We start from the raw sequence: 6,000 nt of genomic DNA, 5'->3' as shown, positions 1-6,000 counted from the left end.
GTGGAATTTAATAACAGGGGGGACAAGCCGAGAGCAGGCAGCAGCAGCAAAGACACTATGGAGCTAACGGCACATTTGAGACACAGCGCATCTCCCAGTTGGCCTGGAGCACAGGATGTGTATAAAGGAGCGGCAGGGACAAAGGTTAGAAACATAGACCAGGGTTGAGGGAGGAGTCTGAACCTTATCCCAGAGGTTCTGAGGAAGTATTACGGATTTATGAACGGGGGAAGATAGAACTCTGCTCTCAGAAGCTTAACCCAGAATGAACTGAAAGGAGGAGAAGGCCAAAGAAAGATGGGTGAGGTAGCAATGGACGGTGCGCGTAGTGAGAGGCTAGACCAAGGTCAGTGCAGCGGGAGCAGAGGGAGGGGACAGGTGTCTGTGGCATTGCAGAGGAAGGGGCGGCAGGATTGGACAGCTGATGAGGTATGGGAATGAGTGAAGGGACAGGCAAAGACGAGTCGGGAGTTTTGCACCTGGGTCACGGGGAGGAGGCTGTTGCTGCTGGCAGAAATAAGAAAGTCTGAAGGATGAGTTTTTTGAGAAAGGAAAGATGGCAGTGAGTTTAATTCTTATTGAGGTCACTGTAGCTGGGACCAGTCATGTAAAGCTTGGGAGCATGGAATATGGGCTGAATTTCAAAGGACAAATTGAACTTGGGTAAATGTAGAGGAGAAGGTTGGACATTCCAGGCACAAGAACCAGCATGCCTGGAGGCTCATAAGTGTGAACATTTAAGCAAACCATAACAAGGAATATGAAATATTATTTATTTCAGTAGGTATTTATTGAGTTTTACTGGATTGTAGGTTCTATAAAGTCAGGGGTCAAGTTCATCTGACTTGTTATTCAAGCTTAGTGAAGTGCCTAGCACTTGGCATTTGCACAGTGAATATTTGCTGAATAAATAAATGAAGACCCTCTCCATGCCAAGCATTGTACAAAATACGGAGAATAGAGGCAGAGAAGAGTAAGTCTGTGCCCTCAAAGAGCTCACATTCAAAAGTTTATGTTATAAAATGCATTACATGGTGATAGAGTGGTATGCAAAGTGGGGGAGGTACATCCAAGAAGGCTTCACAGGAAAGACATTGACATCCTCAGAAAATAGGTGGCATCTAGAAGGATGCGTGGGAGCTTGTGCCAGACAGATAAGGAAGTGGAGGAAGGGGTTCCAGGCAGGGGGCATTACATGTGCTTAGGCATGGATGTTTGAAGGTGCATGATTATTGGGGAAACTATTAGATTCCTAGGATGTATATGAATAAAGAAGAGGGGGAAGATGAGACTGGTGATTTAGATGGAGGCCATTTCTTAAAGGACCTCGTCTGTGGTGCTCAGGAACTAGTGATTTATTCTGCAGGCCCTGGGGTACACTCAGGGTTTATGAATAGAAGAGAAGATGTTAGAGTGATACACTTAGGCACAGTGGCCAGCAAGAGTGAGGCTGAGAAGGCCCAGCATCCTACACACTAGAAACACAGTCAGACCCCTTAGGAAGGTCCCAGGAAAATCTCTAAGGAAGAAATTTTAAAAGATTCATTTGCTGGCTTCTCCCTCATTTGGCTTCACCCTTTGGAGGCTAGATACTCTAATTTCTATGTGGGAAGCTTTGCCCTTTCCTTCCCCAAGGTACAGCTATTAAAAGAGCCCATGAAAATGTCCCGCTACTAAAGCTATTGGTGGCCGTGAGAAGCACCCCATGTTAACAGTTGAAAAACATGGGGTATATTTTGGATTTTCAGTTTTTCCACTTCCTAGCTATCTGACTTGGGGCATGTTCATTAGTATGTCTCAACTTGAGTTTCTTCATCTGAAAAATAAGGCTAAAATTTCATAATAAAATATATGCATTTAATCACTTCATTGGATTAGTTTAAATCAGTAGATGTTGAAAGACAGGAGATATTTTTTCCAAGTCTGCTTTTTTTCTTACATTTGCACATAAGAAGTTTTGTACCCAAACATATGATTCTTCCAAATTTTTTTAAGGATAAAGATATATTTTTTAAGCTGTAATTTAAAATTTCCTTTCGGTTAAATATAATTATTCTAAAAATGGCATATCTCTACATATGCTTGCCTGGTGAAATTGAATATTACTTGCCTATTTCTAGAACATGACATAAGTGGGAATAAGACAATTACAGACAATTCTGGTAACGATGTTGCCATATAAGGCTTACATAAAAGGATGGCTTAGTTAGATTTTTTTTTTAAATGTCAGATAGTTGGGTTTATTTTTCCTGGTGTTTACTTTCTATTTGATCTTGCAGAAAACAAAACACCATCTAACTGAATTTACCTCAAACATTTCTTATTCACACGTCTTCAATATATAATCATAATACTTGGTACATCTGAAGTGTCTGACATCTGGCATTCATAAATTGCTTTATAAATGTGGACTTAGGCCTTGTGGGCAAGACAGCAAAAGCAATCAATAGCATAAGAGCATTTATTGGATACTAATGATTGTACTGGGTGCTGCAGGGGATAACAAAATTGAGAAAGAAAATGTTTTCTATGTTTTCAGGTAGCCTACAATTTAGCTAGGCGGTCCAAACACAAAAACTTTTTTGAAGAGGAATAAAAGTAGTACACACAGGCGTGTTGGCATTGCCTCGATGATGGGCCTAACATTGCGAAGAAATGTGTTCTCAGAGCTGGAATCTTAGGGACTGTTGTGCTCTCGTAGACAAGTGGAAGCTTTCCAGTTAAACTGGTTTACTTATTACTGTTAGCTTGGCAGCCAAAAATGATTTACAAACTCATTTTGTGTTGGATTTGAAGTTAAAAAAAATTGAAGCAAAACAAAACAAAAACTAATTTGGGTTTCTTATAATCTCTTTTATTACAGGAGTTCTGTTCCAAGACTATTCAGTGACCAAAACCACAAGGCTGCTTTCTTTAATATGTAGTTTATTCTCCCTCCACCACATTACTTGAAAGAACAGCAAGGAAAAAAGGAGATTAAAGAAGCAGAGGACGACCCAGGACAGTCTAGTCTCCGTCTTGGCTCAAAAGTAAGATGGCGTGACCAGTTGGACGACTTTACAGAAATCATAAGTAGAGGAATGGACCGGTTATTTTTTGTCACAGAATTGTTAAGGAATGCTGAGGTGAAAGTGGTTTGTACAGCAGCTCTGTTCAGAGGTAGTTTTGTTAAAGTTCGTATCACTTCAGTGGGCTCTTGTTTGACATATGAAGTGTGACCATAAGCCTAGACAGTCCCCGCTGTGGGAATTGCACCTGCAGTGGAGAATTCTGCCACCCTGTCTGTCTAAGGGGCCTCTCCACCTATCATTTCTGTGCTCTGGGTTTCTATGACACGACAAATTGATTTTAATTAATATTGCAGAAATTTTTCCTTTTCTGGATGATATTTTAGCATCCAACATAAAGTCCAACATGACATATTCGGCAGTTTTCAGAAGTGAGCTTATATGACATAGTTATTTCCATGGTTGTAAACAATTGTAAATGATTTGTTGAGGAATATACATTCATTGCAGTATAAATATGAAATACTTTTATTTTTTTCAAGTCTAATTTTTTTTTTTTTTTTTGTGAGGAAGACCAGCCCTGAGCTAACATCCAATGCCAACCCTCCTCTTTTTTGCTGAGGAAGACTGGCCCTGGGCTAACATCCGTGCCCATCTTCCTCTACTTTATATGGGACGCCGCCACAGCATGGCTTGCCAAGCAGTGCGTCGGTGCGCGCCCGGGATCCGCACCGGCGAACCCCAGGCCACCACAGCGGAGTGTGCGCACTTAGCGGCTTGTGCCACCGGGCTGGCCCCTCGAGTCTAAATTTTTAACCCTGCTATGTGAATCCCCTTTTAGCATCTCTTGGATTCTATCCAACAACACCTTGGATAGAATCTATAGCTTTCTAGTCATTTTCAGTTACCAAAATGTGGTTTTAGACTATTTTAAAACTTCCATCTCATACCTGAATCAAAGCTCCCTCCTCCTATAGTGTGGGCTAGAGCTGTAGTCCTGACTTTATTGTAGGGGTGAGGTGTAGTCTGTCTTTGAGATACCTTCTCCAGTTTACTCTTTGAGGTTAAGCTCTTCTGGATTGGGGAAAGGTGGACTGATGAAGGAAAAAGGAAGCAGGGCTCTTGTAGTATAACTGGTATTATGTTGGTGGTTCTGGAAAGTGCCCTTGCTGTCACTGTAGTCCATCCTGGCTGTGGCTGACCTTGGTGGCCTCTGACAATGTGGAGGGATGTCCACATAGGTGCAGTGCAAGGTCTTCTTTGGGTAGTGGTCAACTTTACGCCTGCTCCCTTTATCCCCAAGGACCCCTTCAGATTGAGGAAGTCACATCTTTCTTGAGTTCTGCATCTCCCTTCTCTGGATAGGTGTCCCATTACAGGAATCCATGAGAATACCCGAGGTCCTCTCCAGTGCCTTCTGAGGGGTTTAGAGAATAAGAAGAGGGTTCCTATCTTGCTCTTCAAAGCACACTCTACCATAGTGTCTTTAGGCCTTGCTGGCCTGGTCACTTCAGTGGGCTTTCCATTTTCAGAAATCTCTTTCCCAGAAAAGGGCCTCAGGCTCTATGGCCCCATATCTATGTAACTCTAGGGATTATATTCTCCCTCATGTTGTTCAACTCCATGAAAGCACTGGGGCCGGCCTGCAGGTTCTTTCTCCCTAGGAAGCATCCAGCCAGGGTGGTTGTCAGGACTCTCCAGTCTCTGTGAACGAGTCTCTTGGAGCCTCTCTCACTTAGCTCCAGCAAGGGAAAAGCACAGGGAGAGAAGGGACTGGCCTCTCTCCATGAGCTCGACATTCACCAAAGCTTCTAGGGACTGACAGTAAGCTTCAGTAGACTGATTTGAATATTTAAACATTTGATAAATTGTATTTCAACAGATGGATAGAGGGAAAGATTGTGGGATTTTAGATGGAGAGACTAAAGTGAATACTGAGGTGAGAAATCGTAGGACATGTTTGGACTTAAAGAGATAGTCCAGTTTGGTTGTGGCATAGGGAGGTGATGGCTTAAGTTGCAGAGAGGAGGAAAATTTGGGGCATATTGTGGAGAGCCTAGAATGCTAGGTTGAAGAGCTTCAAATTAATTTAATTTAGAAAAGGTTGTGGAGTCCTTAAATGTTTTTAACCAGGAGAGGAATAAAATTATGATTTTGTTTAAAAACTATTATTTTGTCAACCATGGCTGTAATGGACTTAAAAGGAGAGCTCACTTAAGAGGTTATTTGAGTACCGCAGGAGAAAGGTGTAGAGATTGGAACTAATGTGACGGTAGAGGTGAATGGAAAAGAAGGGATGACGTTAATGGATATTATAGAAATGGATTGACAAGTCTTGGCAAATAATTGAAGTTGTGAAATAGATAAAAAGTGTGTAAAATAATGCTTCTAGGGTTTTGAGTTTGCATTAATTGAGGAAGCTATTAGCAGAAATTAGGTGGAGAGGATATGGGGTGAAAGGTAACATGTTGTTTGGGGCCGTTGATTTTGAAATTTACATGTGGTACCTTGGATGTACCCAGGCAGTGGTTCATAGTCTATAGTCAAAGAATGACAGTTTGGACGGGACCTTGAAAGTCGTATCCTCTAATCTTTATCTGTTCATAACTGTCTTCTGAATATCTCTGACCAGAGGTCACCCAGCCTTCCGTGAAAACCACTGATGATGGGAAACCTTTTTTTTCCTCTCATGGTAACTCATTTGATTTTAAGACATTTTGTATTTTTTTACTCCGCAATATTTATTGAGTACTTATATTGCTAGGTGTGTTCAAGATGCTGACAATACAGCTGTGAACAAAACAGAGAGGCACATGCTTACAGGTTTGGGCATTGGGGTCTACGTTACATTCCCAAGGGTTTTTTGGAGAGTAGCAAGTGGTTCTGAAAGCTCTAGAATTCTAGCTGTATATCTGGTGTTTGTCAGAGTTATTTCATCTATAGTTATAGAGAGCCCTGATAGCTTTTATTTCAGGCATCTGACACAAATGGA

The 6,000-nt window shown here is 41.7% G+C and overlaps 1 long non-coding RNA gene across 1 annotated transcript in view; it reads left to right on the top strand.

Annotated features, from left to right (window-relative positions):
- The first annotated feature begins 2,866 nt into the window (after window positions 1–2,866).
- The window catches only part of LOC147918098 (uncharacterized), a 54,025-nt gene continuing 50,891 nt past the window's right edge, over window positions 2,867–6,000 (top strand). The window contains exon 1 of the long non-coding RNA XR_015556468.1: window positions 2,867–3,029. This is a non-coding gene — a long non-coding RNA (uncharacterized LOC147918098). The remainder of the gene's footprint in view (window positions 3,030–6,000) is intronic.

This window comes from Ceratotherium simum, chromosome 2 (assembly GCF_057802395.1).
Source record: "Ceratotherium simum simum isolate JZ-2026a chromosome 2, ASM5780239v1, whole genome shotgun sequence".
Taxonomy (NCBI): domain Eukaryota; kingdom Metazoa; phylum Chordata; class Mammalia; order Perissodactyla; family Rhinocerotidae; genus Ceratotherium; species Ceratotherium simum.
This window is presented reverse-complemented; position numbering and strand designations above follow the sequence as displayed.